General features: G+C 53.7%; 1 protein-coding gene across 1 annotated transcript in view; it reads left to right on the plus strand.

Moving 5' to 3' along the window:
* Positions 1 to 19,907, plus strand: part of MAJIN (membrane anchored junction protein) — a 381,011-nt gene that overhangs the window by 150,901 nt on the left and 210,203 nt on the right. The gene's annotated exons all lie outside the window — the stretch shown is intronic.

Raw genomic sequence — 19,907 nt, forward strand, 5'->3', positions numbered from 1 at the left:
AAGCCGGATTCGGTCATCGTGACGGCGGCGAGGAAACAACATGCGACCACCCCTTCGTCAACGGTCCCGCCTGACAAGGAAAGCCGCTGGCTGGACTCTGCGGCAGAAAGGTGTGTGGGACCGCCGCCACTACCATGAAGGCGGCGAGTGCAGGGGCTTTGTTGGGCCGTTACGACCGGGCCCTGTGGGAGTCCCTGCAGCAGTATGCGGACCTGCTGCCCCGGGACAAGAAGGAGGACTTCTTGGAGACAGTGCGCGAAGGCATGCTGGTTTCTAATCAGGTGATCGGCGCAGCGGCGGATGTATCCTTGCTGGCCGCCCATGCCTACTGTCATGGCGTTCACCAGAGGCGGCATTCGTGGCTGCGCCTGACGTCCCTCAAGCCAGAGGCGCAGCAAAGAGTGGCCAACCTGCCCTTCTCGGGGGAAACCCTGTTCGGGAAACATGCGGACGATGAGATGGCCCGCATGAAGGCGGAGGCGGAAACCCTGACGGCCGTTGGGTTGGAGAAGGCCGAGAAGAAGAAGCGCCCGTTCCAGAGGCGGTTCGGGTCTTCGGGCAGGGGGCATGGGCAGGGTTCGGGACAGCAGCAGCAACAACAGCAGCAGTTCCGCAAGCCCTTCCAGAAGCGCCAGAGGGGTAGAGGAGGCCAGCAGGCTACTACCGCTACCAAGGGCCCGGCCGGGTCTCGGCCCTGAGCGGCGACTTCCCCCTCAACCGTTATCCACTCCAGTGGGGGGAAGCATTCAATTCTTCCCGGCAGAGTGGAGAAAAATTACTCAGGACAAGTGGGTGCTGAATATTGTTTGCAATGGATACAGTCTTCGGTTTATCAGCCCGCCCCCAGCGATTCCGCCGGTCAGCTCTCGATTCCAGCTGAGAGAGCTCCAGGCGGAGGCAGACATCTTGTTGAGAAAAAAGGCGGTAGAAGAGGTACCTCTGTCTCAAAGGGGAAGAGGTCTGTACTCTCGGTTCTTCCTCGTTCGCAAGAAGAACAAGAACGAGTTCAGGCCCATTCTGGATTTGCGACAGGCAAACAAATGGATTCGCAGAGAGAAGTTTCGCATGCTATCGTTGCACCAAATTTACCCTCAGCTGCAACGGGGAGACTGGCTCTGTGCCATAGATCTACAGGATGCGTACTTCCATGTGCCCATAGCGAGGAAGCACAGGAAGTTCCTGCGATTCCAAGTCGGCGCCAATCACTATCAATACACAGTACTGCCATTCGGCCTAAAGTCTGCTCCCAGGACCTTCTTGAAGTGCATGGCGGTGGTGGCGGCACACCTGCGGAGGAACAAGGTGTTTGTCTACCCGTATCTGGACGATTGGCTGATCAAGGCTTCATCCTTCTCGGAAGCACAAGATCACTTCCGATGGACGTGCGCTCTCTTACACAAGCTGGGGTTACACGTCAACATGTCCAAATCGGTCACGACTCCGGTCCAGTGCATACAGTACCTGGGGGCCTCCATCGATACGCGGTCAGCAAGCGTGTCTCCTTCGGAGGAGAGACGGTTATCACTCCTTCGGAAGGCTCAGTACCTCAGGACTGCTCCATCGACGACAGTGAGGAAGGTGTCTTCTCTACTGGGATCGATGGCCTCCTGTATCTTCCTCACGCCTCACGCACGGCTACACATGAGACCTCTGCAGGAGTGCTTGGAGGATCAGTGGGATCAGAGGACAGGCTCTTGGGACGACAAGATACGACTGTCGCTGCATGCTCTTCAGTCTCTGAAGTGGTGGTGTTCGGCGGAAAACCTCCTCAAGGGGGTTCCCTTCCACAAGGACATTCCCACGACGAGTGTAGTGACGGATGCTTCTCTCCAGGGCTGGGGAGCGCATTTCGTGGACTTGCAGATTCAAGGAAAGTGGTCTCCTCTGGAATCGACGTACCACATCAATTTCCTGGAACTCAGATCTGTCTTCCTGGCACTGAAGGCCTTCCTTCCTTCCTTCCAGACCAACTCGCTGCTGATACAGACGGACAATACAACCACGATGTATTACCTCAACAAGCAGGGGGGGTCGAGATCGCGCACTCTGTCGTAGGAGGCGCAGGCGATCTGGCGCTGGCTGCTGGCCCGAGGACTGACGATTATGGCCACGCATCTGCCAGGGGTGCAGAATGCTCAGGCGGACGCCTTGAGCAGGCTGATTCAGGAAAACCACGAATGGGTCATAAACGACGAAGTACTAGGAGAAGTCTTCGCAAGGTGGGGGACTCCAGACGTAGATCTGTTCGCCACCGCCGAAAACAGCAAATGCCGAGACTTCGCATCCAGGTACTACCAGCGGGGGACGCTGGGGAATGCGCTATGGATCGATTGGTCGAACAGCTTTCTGTACGCTTTTCCACCCATTCCCCTGATTCCGGCGGTGCTCATCAAGCTGTCCCAGTGCAGGGCGCGGATGATCCTGATCGCCCCGGAGTGGCCCAGGCAGTGGTGGTTCACGGACCTTCTTCACCGGTTTCTCCTTCCTCACATGCGGTTGCCGGGCAGGCCGGACCTCCTCACGAAGTTCGGGGGGCGGATGGTGCACCCCAACCTCTCGTCTTTGAGTTTGGCGGCATGGCTCCTGAAATAGTGCAATATGGCCATCTGAATCTACCAGACGATTGTATGGACATTCTGAAGGAGTCTAGGCGACCTTCCACTAGGACATCCTATGCTTACAAGTGGAAGAGGTTCTGTATCTGGTGTAAGTCCAAGAACTTTGATCCGACAACATGTAAGGAAGATGTCATCCTTCCATACCTTTTACATCTGGCACAGTCTGGCCTTAATTTCCATTCCATTAAGGTTCATCTGGCTGCTTTGACTGCTTACAGGAAATGCCCTTCACAGACTTCCTTCTTTCAGATCCCTGTGGTCAAGGATTTTTTGGAAGGCTTGAAGAAAGTGTTTCCTCCCGTCAGACTTCCCTCGCCTTCCTGGGACTTGAATGTGGTGCTGTCCAGACTGATGAAGGAGCCTTTTGAACCCATTCACAAGGCTTCATTGCAGCACCTATCCTGGAAGGCGGCGTTCCTAGTGGCCATTACATCGGCCCGCAGGGTGAGTGAACTTCAGGCATTATGTTGTCAAGAACCTTATACTGTATTTCATGCTGCTAAGGTTGTGATGCGTACTCACCCTAAATTTCTTCCTAAGGTTATCTCTGATTTTCATGTCAACCAGACCATAACTTTACCTACGTTCTTTCAGAATCCCTCTCCGCCAGCGGAAAGGTCTCTCCATTCCCTGGATGTTCGGAGGGTGTTGAAATTTTATCTGGATAAGACCAAGGATATTCGTCGGTCTGACCAATTGTTTGTTAATTATGGCTCAGTCAGGACTGGTCTTGCGACCTCTAAGCAGTCCATTTCTCGGTGGATTGTGTCCTGCATACAATTGTGTTATCAAAAGGCTAATAAGACCTTAGGGGGTAAACCTAAGGCTCATTCCACCAGGGGCAAAGCTGCCACGACGGCTTTGCTGCGTAATGTTCCGATTGCGGAAATCTGCAAGGCGGCCACTTGGAAGTCGGTCCATACCTTTGCTGCGCATTACTGTCTGGACACGGATGCCAGGGCAGATGCTCAGGTTGGGCAGGCTTCGCTGCGAAATTTGTTCGCACAGTAATGGTAGTGTCTTGTGTGTTCTCCACCGCTTTTGTTGTGTGGGGATGGGCTTGTCATTCTATTCACTAGATTATGACTATACACAGAGATCCCCTACTACAGAAGGAGTAGTTTCTTTTCTGTAACTCCAGTTCTGTAGTAGGGGTATCTCTGTTATAGTCATAAGCGCCCGCCCTGCTCCCCGGTGGAGAGATACTTATTCATATGTAGAATGCTACAGGTCTGGCGTGCTACGCCTTCAAAAAGAACTGAAAGTAAATGGGACCTGCTGGGCATTCTGGGATACTGGGGAAAGTTCTGGAAACCCGGAAAGTTTTCTTAAAGGCACAGTATCCTGTTCTAAGCCACATAATGGCAGCCTATGGGGCTTGTCTGTCCACTCCTTCCTCTCTATGATTCCAGAGGCTTTTGCTGGTAGAGGCAGGGTTTTTTCCTATGGGGAGAAAAACTAGACAGGCAGTGCTGTTTGTGGATGTTGGTGGAATTCTAGTTGAAGTGCTGGACAGTGTAGCCTGTGGGTATAGGCTGCATTATCTGTCTTTAAATTAAATTCTCTCTTAAAGGTGTATGCAGGTCTGCATGATTTGTCACCTTTTAGAGATTATTTTTTATTGCTCCGGGGTCCACGCACATGGGCGGGACTATTCACTAGATTATGACTATAACAGAGATACCCCTACTACAGAACTGGAGTTACAGAAAAGAAACTACTCCTTCTCTTCCAGGGGCTTCTCATCAATAGTCATAAGCATTGAATAGTCCCACCCATGTCCGGGGACCCTGGAGCACATATCAAATACCATATACACTAGGACGTATTGGACAGAAGCTTTACTGATTTCTGGCTCCAATTGTGTGCATGTTTGTTATTTAACTCGACTTTTTCAAGTTTAGCGTGTTAATTCATTTCCTCTATAAGTGAATTTTACTGGCATAGCTTTAAGAGGTCTCCATGGCAACCAAGGTTTCAGCTGTGTGTAATTCGATCTCCCGATCGCATTTATGTTCACTCAGCATGCTTCATTATTGAGTCACAGTAAGTGCTATTCGTTTGAATAGGTGATAATTTTATGTTCCAACATATATTATATGCGATATGAGGGTAAAACGTATACATAGCAGTTTTATTCCAGTGGTTAGACGATGTATTTTATAGTTAAAAGACACATGTCAATGCATCTTGCATTTGAATTTTCATGGTACATTACTTTTATAATTTTGACCACTGTTAGTAGTTTAGTGCCAAACACAGGAACTTATTTACATGCACCCTTTTCATGATGTTTCTTTTCAAATTGGAACTCATGTTTTCTATGTCTATGAATGTGATGTAGTATATACGTTTTAGGTAAAATGGTGCTCACTAGATTGAGGAAGGCTGCTGTGACAGCCGAAACACGTCTCTCTGTTCTTGCCGGGACGAGGAGGCCCCTATGGAATAATAAATGCCTCAAAACCCAGCATTCTTCGTGTGCATGCCTTCTTCCAGCCGGAGTAGGGGTTTGTTCGGATAGTTTTCAGTGCCGGTGGTTGACACTGTCCACGCACCACCAGTCGATTTGGGCTTTTCTGTGCATTTTGGAGTTAGGAGCATGGTGAATGCTAAATGGATTAGCCCATAGGTAGTCCCCACCGGGGACCGCCACCTCCCCGGGACTTTCTTTAATTATATGCGGGGGGCTCGTGGCCCCCCGCAGCCCCAGGGGCCGCCACTTCCCTGGGGTTTTATTTTAGAAATGTGTGGGAGGGCTCCTGCCCCCTAAACTCTGCCCTGTGGACCACCACCTCCCGGGGCACTGTTTATTCAAATGTAGGGGTCCGTTACGGGCCCCGGGGACCACCACCTCCCCGGGGCTTTGAAAATGATGGGAGGGGTGCAGTGTGGCCCCCTCCTGGAGCCCTTGATGGCTCTGGGGACCACCACCCCCCAGGGCTGACTCCTGCAATCTCCTGGGACATTGCCATTTGCTATGGCGTGCTCCCACCCTGTCATAGCAAACTCTGATTTGCTTCGTTGAAGAGAGAGCAGGAAATCCTGCTCTCGCTTCAACAAAGCAAAGCACATTGCTTTTGAGTAAGGGCAGCTGCATGTCAGCAGCTCCCCTTTTTCAAAAGCAATGCCGGCTCCCGCAGGAGGCGGGGAGGCGGCAGGACAGTAGGGAAATTGGGGCTCCCCCCACAATCCCCAACGCAAAGGGCCGGCCAGGGGTATGGGTCCCTGGGGCCAGGAGGGGCCTGGTAGGGGGGCCACACGGACCCCTCCCTTTTCCTAAAACAAAAGAATGTCCGGGCCCCAGGGGATGGGGTCTCCGAGGCCGAAATCCCTGTAAATATTTAAAAAAAGAAGAGGACATGCCCCAGGGAATGGAGCCAAAATTGACCTCGGGCCCCCTTCCCGTTTTTTTCTTTAAAAAATAAAAAGGGGTCAGGCCCTGGGGGATGGGGTCCCCAGGGCCCCAAAAATAGTAAAAGAAGGGGGGCCACACAACCCCCCTTCTAAAAAAAAAAAAAAAATGTTTAAACCCGGCATCACGCCGGAGGCCTGCCTCCCCTGTGCAAACACGCCGCCTGGCCAGTTGTAAGATGGGAAATTAGGTCCCCATGAATACTGAGGGTCCCTGGGGGCCAACTAGCCCACCAGGTACCTCCAGTAAGTGCCACATAGCTGGTTTGCAGAGAGGTGGTCCGAGGCCACACCCCTTTGTACACCGCTCTGCTAACGTGCCTCTTGTATCCTGAGGACCTCAGGGCACAAGTGGACTTCATCCCCCAAGCAGCAGTGCGTCAGGAGCCGTGTTTGCAGAGTGGTGTAAAAAGTTGGTGTTTCCTTGGACCACTGTCAGCAATCCAGGTGTGTGGCGCTTACTGGAGGTACCTCGTGGGCTAGTTGGCCCCCAGAGACCCTCAGGAATGAAGGGGATTTAATACCCCAACTTAGAACGCTCCAGGAGGCGTGTTTGCAGAGTGGTGGGGAAAGGGGGCATGACCTTTGTCCATCTCTCAGCAGTCCCACTGTGTAGGGCTTACTGGAGGTAAGACGTAGGCTAGTTGGCCCCTAAAGGACCCCCAGCAGTGAAGGGGACTTCAATCCCCATCCAAGATCGCGCCAGGGAGCGCGTTTGCAGAGTGGTGGGCAAAGGGGGCGTGGCCTGCTATGAGAACTTAGCAATCCTACTGTGTGGGACTTACTGGAGGTAATAGGAGGGGTAGTTGGCCCCCAAGGTTATTGTTGGGACCAACTACCCCTCTTGTTAACTGCAGTAAGTCCCACACAGTGGGATTGCTAAAACGTCTAAGGTGGACATGCCCCCCTTTCGCCACCACTCTGTAAACGCGCCTCCTGGCAGACTACGGGATGGGGTATGAAGTCCAATTTACTCTTGAGGAACTTTGGGGGAGCCCTCTTGGTACCTCCTCTAAGTCCTATGCAGCTGAATTCCTGAGCGCTAGTCGGAGGCCCAGCACCCTTTCTCCACCACTCTGCAAACATGACTACTACTTAAAGAAGCATCTTTCTGCACCTCTGACTTAAAGATAGTTTTAATCTCCCTGCCCTATTATGTACTAGGGCCTTACAGAGGAGCTCATGCCAATCACCGGGGTACCCCAACGCATAGTGTTCCCTAGTGTATGTAGGTGTTTTCACTGTATACTAAGTCTCTTTTAGCATAGTACTGGCTCTAGGCCTGGTTAGTCAGAGTCAGTTACCACCAGTACCCGTCAGCAAAAGGTTGGGGGCACAGGATGACTTTGCAACAAGACCTCTTTCTGCTCCTCTGTTGGTTCTTTGTGCACATCTCTTGTTTCTTTCTGCACCTTTCTTTGTCTTTCTGGACTTCTGTTGCCTCTTTCTGCATTTCTCTTGTTTCTTTCTGCGCCTTTCTTCCTCTTTCTGCACATGTCCTACCTCTGTAGGCATAGTTAGAAATTAGCATTTAAAAAAGCTTTGAAATTCACTGAAAAAAACATAGGTCTCAGGGACGTTGTAGTTAGAAATTAGCATTTAAAAAACCTTAGAAATTCACTGAAAAAACCACAGGTTTCAGGGACGTTATAGTTAGTTGGACATTTCACTCGTACAAAACCAGAGAAATTCGGCTGTTATAGTTAGTTCAGCTAACTATAACTCGCGCCCCCCAATGCACTGCAGATGATGTTACATATTACATCATTCATGACCTGGTCAGTGACATCACTGATGACATCACTGATGACATCAAATAACATCACTGATGACATCACTGATGACATCATCCCTGTGATAATCTGATGCACCTCCTCATACCCTAATATAACCTTTGATACTCTCATTCTAAAATACAGACTAACATTTTCGAAACCATAGACACACCAATACCAGTTACTACATACCCACTCACTGATTCCTAGGTCCACACACACATCCACTCATTCACCCATACAGTCATTCATACATGCAGTCAACCATCAATCACTATCATAGGCACTCATATACCTATACAGACACTCTCACACCACCACTCATCCATAGAGGTACTCACACACCTAGTCAGTCATGCAAAGAATCTATCACACTCCCATTTACTCACCTATACAGTTATACACACACCACCTCACTTATTCAAACATATACTAACACATACTTACACTCTTCTACAATAACTAATACAAGCACACACTCATCCATACAGCCACTCTCACAATCACTCACTCTCACATATAGTCATTTCTATACTCCAACACTCACATATACTGCCTTTCACATATGTAGTTACTCACGCATGTAACACTGAGACATCTAAACACTCACCAGCACACCCATACATACACTCACCCACCCATACAGCCCTTCACAGATGTACTCTTGAACCCATACACCCAGTGAATCACCCACTCACACCTTATGCACAAAGTCACACACCCTCCACCCACCCACACAGACACTCAGGCACCCGTACAGATACTCAGACAAGCAATGAATAACCCATATAGACACTCATTTAGCTACTCGCCAACCCATGCAACCGCTTACACACCAACTGACAGACTGATACAGACATTTACACAGTTTAGTCATTAACCCATGCATTCAGTAAAACAAGTTTAATCACTCACTTATACAGTCAATCACGAACCTACTAAATCATCCATTCAGACACTTATACACCCACTCATTCTTCAATACACCTTGGAATATATATATATATATATATATATATATATATATATATATATATATATATATATATATATATGTTAGACGGACCGGGAGGGTCGGCCGAGGACAAGGGGAGAGGTCTCCGGGGAGAGCCGTCTCCAGCGATCGTACAGATGAATAACTTCCCCCCCACAGATATACACCACACAAGGATAAGATTTAGCGTTCTTTATAGGTGATCTCTTAAGGTACGATGAAATGGTACAAGGAGGTCTGGACTCAGGGGTCCCCTCGATACGAGTCTCTTGGTTTGGGGAAAAGGGGGTAGCGGGACAGTCTGGTTACCAGTCTGGTAGCTGAGATGGTATGGTGGATAGCTCACAATCCTCGAGCTCGGTGTTCTAGCTTGGACGGGCCGCGGCAGCGCCAGCAGGTCCCGGTGAAGATGGTCGTTACACGGTCCGCGGCAGCGCCAGCAGGTCCCGATGAAGGTGGTCGTTACACGGTCCGCGGCAGCGCCAGCAGGTCCCGATGAAGGTGGTCGTTACAACGGGTCGCGGCAGCGCCAGCAGATCCCGACGAGGATGGATGTTGCAGAAGGCCGCGGCAGCGCCAGCAGGCAGGACGATAGCTCACAAGGCAGGGCTACGGCAGCGCCAGTAGTCCGTCAAGGATGAGTTCTCTCGGTGTCTCTCGACTCCAGGATACAACTGCCTTCCTGCTCTGGAGCTGCCCTAGTTATAGGTCTGGCGCCCTTTGATGTCCGGACCCTCGCACTTGGAGGTCGGGGGGTCCGGGATGAGGGAGTCCAGACACCCAGCAGGGGGTGGAGCCAGCGCCTGGGGGAGCTGGAGGGCGATCGGCACCTGGCAGGGGAGAGCCATCGACACTTCTTTCTCCCATTGACCTGCCAAGTGGTCCGTTCACCTCCTGGGTGGATGGTGGTGCCGGGATGTCGGGGCCGGGCCAGGCCCAGGGTTAGGGTCGAGCTGAGGCCACGCGGCCTCGTGGCGCAGTGTCCAAGATGGCGGCTGATCCGGCCGGGGGAGCCGGTAGTGGTTCGGCCCCATGATACATGGCTGTCCGGGGGCAGGAGTTCCGTTGGGAGACGGGGTGCGGGTTGCCTTTGTGGGTAACACCTGGGAGTCCGGGGCTTGGGCCTTGTCATGCGGGGAGGGAGCAAGCCCTTCATGTGGCCTGTCCAACATGCGTCCCCCCCAGCTGAAGGCGGGGAGAGTCACCCATCGTCTTGGGGACTCTCCTCGTCGAGGCGGAAAAAGCGTGACAGGCCATCTGCGTTGGCGTGGTCTTGGCCCGGTCGATGTTCCACAGTGAAGTCCATCCCCTGCAGGGAGATGGACCAGCGCAATAGTTTTGGATTTTCCCCCCGCATCTGCATTAGCCACTGCAGGGGTCGATGATCGGTTTGCACCCGGAAGTGGGTACCGAAGAGATAGGGCCGGAGCTTTTTGAGGGCCCACACTACTGCGAAGGCCTCCCTCTCGATTGTGCTCCAGCGCTGTTCTCGGGCCAGGAGGCGTCTGCTGATGAAGGCCACCGGGTGGTCAAGACCCTCGGGGTTCAGCTGGGAGAGAACCGCCCCGATGCCGTGGTCGGAGGCGTCCGTTTGCACAATGAATTCCCGACTGTAATCGGGGGCCTGGAGCACGGGGGCGGTGCACAGGGCGGCTTTCAGCTTCTCGAAGGCCGCTTGACAGTCGGGGGTCCAGTTAATCTTCTTCGGGTGGTTTTTGGACGTGAGACCCGTGAGGGGCCCCACAATGCTGCCATAGTCCCTCATGAACCGCCGGTAGTAGCCGCTGAGTCCCAAGAAGGCTCGGACCTCGGTCTGCGTGACTGGGTGTTGCCAGGACTGGATGGCAGCAATCTTGAGTTGCAGAGGGGCCACCAGACCGCTTCCCACCTGGTGTCCGAGGTAGGTCACGGACCCCTGACCAATTTGGCACTTGCCGGCCTTGATTGTGAGGCCGGCCCGTTGGAGGGCTTGCAGGACCTCTCGGAGGTGGTGGAGGTGGTCGGACCAGTGGCGGCTGTATACAGCGATGTCGTCCAGGTAGGCGGCGCTGAACTCTTCGAGCCCCGCCAAGACCTGGTTCACTAGACGCTGAAAAGTAGCTGGGGCATTCTTCATGCCGAAGGGCATGACCTTGAAGTGGTAGTGGCCATCGGGGGTAGAAAAGGCGGACCGTTCTTGGGCCCGGGGTGTGAGACCGATCTGCCAGTAGCCCGCTGTCAGGTCGAAGATGCTGAGGTAGCGGGCAGCCCCCATGCGGTCGATCAATTCATCCGCTCGGGGGATGGGATGAGCGTCGGTCCTGGTGACAGCGTTCAAGCCCCGATAGTCGACGCAGAATCGGAGTTCCGGAGTGGTGCCGGGGGCAGCGGCTTTGGGGACCAGCATGACCGGGCTGGCCCAGGGGCTGTCCGAGGGCTCGATGACCCCGAGCGTGAGCATCTTGGACACTTCCTCTTGGATGCAGGCCCGCACCCGATCTGGTACGCGGTAGGCCCGGTGTCGGATAGGGGGACTGTCCCCAGTGTCCACGTCGTGCAAGCACCAGGGGGTGATCCCTGGGGTGAGGGAAAACAGAGTAGAAAACTGCAGCAGGAGGTCCCGGCAGCCCTGGCGTTGCTCTGGGGTGAGGGCATCGGAGAGCCGGACCCCGTCCACGGAACCGTCTTTCTCCTGAGTCTTCAGGAGATCAGGGAGAGGCTCGGAGTCTTCTTCCGCCCCACTGTCTGTAGCCATCAGGAGGCTGAGTTCCGAGCGCACAAAGTGGGGTTTGAGTCTGTTGGTGTGGAGGACCCGGAGGGGGTTCCGGGGAGACTCCATATCGATGAGATAGGTGACGGGGCTCTTGCGTTCGACCACTTTGAAGGGCCCCGTCCACTTGTCTTGCAAGGCACATGGTTCGGTGGGGGACATCACCCACACTCGTTGACCAGGTTCGAATTCGACGGAGGAGGCATTCTGATCGTACCATTTTTTCATGTCCTCCTGACTGGCCTCAAGATTCGCTTTTGCCATTTCCCTGAATCGCCGGGTCTGATTGCGTAGTGCCAGGAGGTACTTGAAGACGTCTGGAGGGGTCTTTAGGGGGGCCATCTCCCAACCTTCTTTGACTAGGCTGAGGGGCCCTCGCACAGGGTGCCCGTACAGGAGTTCGAAAGGGCTAAAACCGAGGGACTTCTGGGGAACTTCTCGATAGGCGAAGAGGAGGCACGGAAGTAGTACATCCCACTGGCGACGGAGGGGCTCTTCCAATCCCCCAATCATTCCCTTGAGTGTGCGGTTGAATCGCTCAACTAGTCCGTTCCCTTGAGGATGATAGGGGGTCGTGAATCGGTAGGTGACCCCGCACTGTTGCCAGAGGGACTTCATATATTTCGAGATAAAGTTTGTGCCTCGGTCGCTGACGACTTCTCGGGGGAAGCCCACCCGGGAGAAGATCCCCATTAGGGCCCGGCCGACCACCGGAGCTGTTACAGTTCGCAGGGGCACAGCCTCGGGGTAGCGGGTGGCGTGGTCCACCAGTACCAGGATGAACCGATGTCCTTGTGCTGTGCGGGGGTCCAGGGACCCACAATGTCTATTCCTACCCTCTCGAACGGGGTGGTGACCACTGGGAAGGGTTGCAGAGGTGCTTTGAGCTTGCGGCCGCTCTTCCCGCTGGCCTGGCACGTGGGGCAGGACCGGCAGTGGTTGAGGACATCGTTTCGCATCCTCGGCCAGAAAAAGTGGGTCACCAGGCGACTGTAGGTTTTGTCCTGGCCCAGGTGTCCAGCCAGGGGGACATCGTGGGCCAAATTTAGCAGGAAGTCTCTGAAACGGAGGGGCACCACCAGCACTCGACTGGCCCCTAACTCCGCGATTCTTTGTTCACTGTATAACAGGTCGTTATCCCAATAGACCCAATGGGCTCCGGTGGAGTCCCCTGCGCTCTGGGCGAGGGCTTGCTGGCGGAGTCCCTCGAGGGAGGGACAGGTCTTCTGCTCCTGGCGGAACTGTTCCTGGGTGGGCCCCCCTTCTTGACGCCACTGAGCCAGGCCGGGAAGGTCCTGGGGCTGGGCGACCCTTTCGGGGGTTGGCTCTGGGGGTCAGTATAGTCGGTGTCCTCTACTGGAGCGATCGGGGGAGGAGGTGCAGGCCATTCTGGTTCTTCTGGTCGGGGGATGGCACGGGCGGCCATGGACCGGGTGGCTACGCACGCCCAGTCCGGGAGGCCCAGCATCCCCAGGTGCTCTCTTCTTTCGACGGCGGCCCACGGGGAACTCTCAAGATCATTCCCCAGGAGACAGTCCACGGGGGCATCATCCCGGACCGTCACCTTCAACATGCCGGAGACCCCTCCCCATTCGAAGGGGACGCAGGCCATCCGACATAGACTCTCGGAATTGTCGGCTGAGCGGACGGGGCAGAGAATGTTCGGCAGGATCTGCTCTGGTTTTACCAGGTGACAGCGGACGGCCGTCACACTGGCCCCTGTGTCACGTAGGGCTTCGGCCCGGCGCCCATTAATGTTCACCCACTGGCTATATTTTCTGGTGTTGGCGGGTAGGGGAGCCCGCGGGACCATGTCTTTTCCCCCTAGGCACGCTAGAACCATGGCTGCCGGTTCCCACTCTTGTTGTGCCTGCTCATATTCTTCTTGTTCCTCGGAGATTTGTTCCCCCCCCAGGGCGGCGGCAGCTACCTGGCGGGGTTTTGGCGTTTGGTTCTGCGGGCAGTTCGGGTCATTGGCGTAGTGGCCGACTCGCTGGCATCGGTGACACGTGACGTTGGCTCGGAACCCCGGGCGCATCGGGGGGTTGCCCCGGCCGGCCGGGGGCGGGGTGCTGGCCGCGGGAGTGGCCGGGACGGTGTCTCTCCCTCGCCCCTGGCCTCCTCCTCCTCCTCGGGGACGGTGCTGACCTTGGTTGTTCCGGTTTTGCTCGTGTGGCCCTCTCCGGCCCACTCGGGTGCTTTCCCACCGGTCAGCTTCGGCGGCGAGTTGCCGTGGGTCAGTCAATTTACTGTCGAGGAGGTGCTGCCTGAGCTCGACGAAGCAGTTGTTAGACAGGTGCTCCCACACCATGAGATTAAAAAGTTGCTCGTAGGTCGTTACGTGGCTTCCCTTGATCCAACCCTCGAAGGCTCGGCTGAAATAGTTGACATATTCCACCCAAGTTGTACCCGGGATCCGGGTGCAGTCTCGGAACCTCTGGCGGTACATTTCGGGTGTGAGCCCATATCGGGTGAGGAGGGCAGCCTTCATGTGGTCATAGGATGACATCTGATGGTCTGGGAGCTGCAGTAGGGCATCGCGGCCTTCGTTGACGAACCTCCCCCATAGGCCGGCTCCCCAGTCACTCCGATCGATCCGGTGGGAGGTCATGGCGATCTCGTAGGCTTTGAACCACTGTTGTATGTCGTCCTCTCGGACATACTCTCGGACAACATCCTTGGGGATGTGGACTTTCTTCTCGGTTGCTCCCGGGGTGTGCGGTCGCTCAGACACCCCCGGTTCTTTATTCTGTTTCCGAAGTTCTATTTCCGCCAGTTTGCGCTCGTGTTCGAATGTTAGTCTTTTTTCTTCGAGCTCTCTCTGCCTCTGTTTTTCTTCCCGTTCTTCTCGGAGCCGCAGATGTTCTAGATTTAGTTTTTGCTCGGCTAACTTTAGTTCACCGTCCATCTTGAGTCGTGCCATTTCCAACTCATGTAATCTGGTTCTTTCTCTTTCTTGGATCTCTCCCTGCGAGAGGCCCGTTCCTCGCTCCTCGGGAGCTGTGGCGTTCCCCTCTGGTGCTACACCGTTTTGGTCGGGGGATCCGGAGACCCCGGTTTCCGCCCACGACTCAAGGGCGTGCTTCAAATCGTCTTTGGTACTCAGGCCGGTGGTAGCAATGCCTAGTTCCATGCAGAATTGTTTAAGTTCGCGATGGCTATACTCTTCCAATTTATCCATCTGGAATTTCTCGGTGGAACCGCTCTCTTTGGTTGACATCGTGGTTTTGTCGTGGGGTGAGCTACTCTCTGTACGATTACGCGTTGATTCGGATCGCGCCGCTGGCCACCAATGTTAGACGGACCGGGAGGGTCGGCCGAGGACAAGGGGAGAGGTCTCCGGGGAGAGCCGTCTCCAGCGATCGTACAGATGAATAACTTCCCCCCCACAGATATACACCACACAAGGATAAGATTTAGCGTTCTTTATAGGTGATTTCTTAAGGTACGATGAAATGGTACAAGGAGGTCTGGACTCAGGGGTCCCCTCGATTCGAGTCTCTTGGTTTGGGGAAAAGGGGGTAGCGGGACAGTCTGGTTACCAGTCTGGTAGCTGAGATGGTATGGTGGATAGCTCACAATCCTCGAGCTCGGTGTTCTAGCTTGGACGGGCCGCGGCAGCGCCAGCAGGTCCCGGTGAAGATGGTCGTTACACGGTCCGCGGCAGCGCCAGCAGGTCCCGATGAAGGTGGTCGTTACACGGTCCGCGGCAGCGCCAGCAGGTCCCGATGAAGGTGGTCGTTACAACGGGTCGCGGCAGCGCCAGCAGATCCCGACGAGGATGGATGTTGCAGAAGGCCGCGGCAGCGCCAGCAGGCAGGACGATAGCTCACAAGGCAGGGCTACGGCAGCGCCAGTAGTCCGTCAAGGATGAGTTCTCTCGGTGTCTCTCGACTCCAGGAAACAACTGCCTTCCTGCTCTGGAGCTGCCCTAGTTATAGGTCTGGCGCCCTTTGATGTCCGGACCCTCGCACTTGGAGGTCGGGGGGTCCGGGATGAGGGAGTCCAGACACCCAGCAGGGGGTGGAGCCAGCGCCTGGGGGAGCTGGAGGGCGATCGGCACCTGGCAGGGGAGAGCCATCGACACTTCTTTCTCCCATTGACCTGCCAAGTGGTCCGTTCACCTCCTGGGTGGATGGTGGTGCCGGGATGTCGGGGCCGGGCCAGGCCCAGGGTTAGGGTCGAGCTGAGGCCACGCGGCCTCGTGGCGCAGTGTCCAAGATGGCGGCTGATCCGGCCGGGGGAGCCGGTAGTGGTTCGGCCCCATGATACATGGCTGTCCGGGGGCAGGAGTTCCGTTGGGAGACGGGGTGCGGGTTGCCCTTGTGGGTAACACCTGGGAGTCCGGGGCTTGGGCCTTGTCATGCGGGGAGGGAGCAAGCCCTTCATGTGGCCTGTCCAACAATATATATATATATATATATATATATATATATATATATATATATATATATATATATTCACCAAAATATGCCCCTGCATATGGACACGCACTCCTCCAGCTGGTGATTCAACAGAATCCTTTAATTCAAAAGAACAGGCATTGCTTCTCTGATCTCTCCTGTCCTGCTGCCTGACGCGTTTCAGAGCTTACGAGCTCTTTCTTCAGAGGCAAGTTTGCCTGCACCACCATTACTTTGCAACCACAGTTCCTTGCGTTTTTAAAGCCTTTTTTGACCAGCCTCAAGTGTGCCTTTCTGTTAATTCCCTTGCGCAGTGCACACTGGAACATGTAGTTTGATTCAGTTAGTCTTTTAGCCTCCGGGGGCTTCGTGTGCATTACAAATGTTTTCAGGACCAATTTTCACCCTCCAGTGGGCCTCAGAGAAGAATCCTGTGCCCATTAATTAGGAACCAGCTGCGCCGTCGATTTCACCCGAAATTCAGGCAAGACGATCCCCTCCGATATTCCTGAATGGCGGTGCGACCTTCCCACGGCTGGGCTCACCGTGCTTAAATCTTCACCAAAATATGCCCCTGCATATGGACACGCACTCCTCCAGCTGGTGATTCAACAGAATCCTTTAATTCAAAAGAACAGGCATTGCTTCTCTGATCTCTCCTGTCCTGCTGCCTGACGCGTTTCAGAGCTTACGAGCTCTTTCTTCAGAGGCAAGTTTGCCTGCACCACCATTACTTTGCAACCACAGTTCCTTGCGTTTTTAAAGCCTTTTTTGACCAGCCTCAGGTGTGCCTTTCCGTTAATTCCCTTGCGCAGTGCACACTGGAACATGTAGTTTGATTCAATTAGTCTTTTAGCCTCCGGTGGCTTCGTGTGCATTACAAATGTTTTCAGGACTAATTTTCGCCCTCCACCATTACTTTGCAACCACAGTTCCTTGCGTTTTTAAAGCCTTTTTTGACCAGCCTCAGGTGTGCCTTTCCGTTAATATATATATATATATATACAAAACATATTTAAACTTTACAGAAACACACAGTCACTTGATGTCATCAGTGATGTCACTGACCATGTCATAAATGATGTAATATGTGACGTCATCAGCAGTGCATTGCGGGAGGGCTAGTGATAGTTTTTTTTTTTTTTTTTTTTTGGAACTTTATTTATATTTTGTAAACAAACAATAAAGAGATCTCTGCGCTGAATACAATTCTCTTGAGTGTGTAAAATACATTTCGATAATAATGTCCCCCTGCCCTTAAACAATACTAGAGCCTGGCTCCAGGCAACAACTTCTCGTTCTCCATCACAGCAATATATTCCAGCAGAACCCCTGGGCGCAAACAATGCAGCATTGAGCCTCCCCAGATCCGTCTACTACATTAGAGCCCATCATTCAGCTTTGCCATGTCAAACCCAGGCGTTATCCATAGTCTCATGCCCGCAGTGTAGGAGTCTGTAGTTTCACCTCCATCCCAAGGCCCACCAGCTCGCTCCGCCTCACCACTGTAAGTCTTAACCCGCCCCCGTGGGAACTATCCCTGAGTCGGAGTGTGCTTGGGTGGAGCCCGGCAGATTCGCGATGTATGTTTTGTATGGGCCCCAGATGTCTTTTGGCCGGGTGGGAAGTAGACTTGAGTAAACCTCGCTGTTTAGGCTACAGTACGCCATGGCCGTGAGCCACGCTTTAGCCGTGGGGACCGTCCTGCTACCCCAGCGCCGAGCTATTTCCCGTTTCGCTAACAGAAAGCCCAGGGACGCAAGCCTCCTAACTGACTTGGGAAAGTTGACCGCGTATCCCAGCAACGCCACCTCCGGGGTAGGAACCAGTGTGAGCCCCGACATCTCCCCCAGTATCTCGTGTACCTGTGCCCAGTATGATTGCAGTTTCGGACAGGTCCAGGTCATATGGGCAAAATCAGCATGAGGGGAGGCACACTTCCAGCACGTGTGGGGTCGCCTGGGATCAAGGGAATAGAGTTTATCTGGCGTCATGTAGCTTCTGCGTAAGAACTTGTAGTGCAGAAGTTTGTGGCGACTGTTGAGCGATATCCTATTGGAGACTTTGCAGCAGGCTGACCACTGCTCTTCCGTGATAGGCCCACCCAAATCCCCCTCCCAGGCCATACGTAGTTTGTCATCCGAGCAGGGAATCTGTGTCGCACATAGATTGTACAATTTGGAAACTATATGTGCCCCTGTATTCTTGTCAATGAGGAGAGTAAGTGGCTCGAAGGAAGCCGGCTCAAGGGGGAATCCCTTAATTTCCGACCGAACTGTAAGATAAAGCCGGTTGAGGATGAATCTATCCATGAAAGTGGCATCACTGAAGCGTGCCTCTTCCGATACCGAGAATATGTGCCCGCCTGGGTATAACTCGCCGATCTTGGTGATGTTAAACTTCGTTAAGGTGCGTTGCACAAGTATCTCGCCAGTAACCGGTAGCCATCCCTCATTCGGCAACGGGAGGGACGAGGAGTATAAAAGGGGCTGTTCCAAGTAGCGCAATAGCCTACTCCAGGCCCAACTGGTGGTGGACACCGTTTGAATATCCACTGGACTTCTAGGCACGCCCCGGGGCAATACCGCGGACAAGCGGCCCGGGAGCACAAAATCAGCCTCCGGACGAAGAAATGGAATCCGTGCGTCAGGGTGATACCAGGCATAGGCATGGGCACACTGAGCAATCAGATAGTATAAATACAGATCCGGTACACCGAAGCCGCCTCTGTCGTGCGGAAGCATGAGGATTTTCCAGCGGATCCGGGGGTGTTTTCCTCCCCAGACCAATCGAATCAACTGGGACCGCAAGGAGGCGAAAAAGTTTCGGGTGAGGGGAATGGGGATATTATTGAAAAGATACAAAAATTTGGGGAGCACTATCATTTTTATGATGGCGTTTCTAGATGCCATGGAAAGCGGAAGCCGCAGCCAATTGTCCACCTGTGATTCAAGCTTTGCAATCGCGCATCCATAATTAAGACGGATAATTTAGTCCGTGCTCTGATGTATGTGGATGCCCAAATATCTTACCGATTCCGAGCACCACTCCAGCGGAAACTCACATTGCCAAGGGGTGGTGCCGCTAGTCAATGGGAAAATTATAGACTTATGCCAGTTGATACCCAACCCTGAGTGGCGCCCAAAGCGAAGTATTTCATGGAGCAGGGGAGCCAGGTTCACCTGCGGCTCTCTGACATACAGTATGGTGTCGTCGGCATAGAGGGAGACCAACAGTGGACCCGTCCGAAACTGGAGACCCCTGTGCAGGTGTCGCTCCTGAAAGTGCCGGATTAGTGGGTCCATGGCGAGAATAAACAGTAGCGGAGATAGCGGACAGCCCTGACGCGTGCCGCGTGTAAGAGCAAACTGGCGGGACAAGGTGCCATTAATACGTAATCGCGCCGTGGGACGACTATATAAGAGCCGCGTGGTGGCAATAAAGCCAGCCGGCATGCCCATTCGCTGCATTACGGAGATGAAAAAAGGCCATTCTAATGAGTCAAAGGCTTTTTCGGTGTCGAGGAGAACGGCCGCCGCGGGTGTGTCAGGGTTCATTCTATGCAATACTGTAAATAAAGTTCGCAAGTTCAATGAAGTCGAGCGATGGGGTACGAAGCCCGATTGAGCGGGCGCAATAATAAACTCCATCAATTGGGACAGTCTGTTGGCCACTATTTTGGCGAGAATCTTATAATCAATATTCAATAGCGAAAGGGGCCTATATGACCCACATAGCGCCGGGTCTTTGTTTGGTTTTGGGAGCAGAATAATGACTGCCTCGCTAAGAGTGGGCGGGAGTGACTCTCGCTCCAAGGCATCCGCATACACCTCGATAAGTTTGGGTGCCAGCAGATCCGAAAATGCCTTATAGAAATCGCCTGATAGGCCGTCGAGACCCGGGGCCGAGGAGCCCGCAACACTTTAATCGCCCCTCGAACCTCTGCCTCCGTTA

Source organism: Triturus cristatus, chromosome 9 (assembly GCF_964204655.1).
Source record: "Triturus cristatus chromosome 9, aTriCri1.1, whole genome shotgun sequence".
Taxonomy (NCBI): domain Eukaryota; kingdom Metazoa; phylum Chordata; class Amphibia; order Caudata; family Salamandridae; genus Triturus; species Triturus cristatus.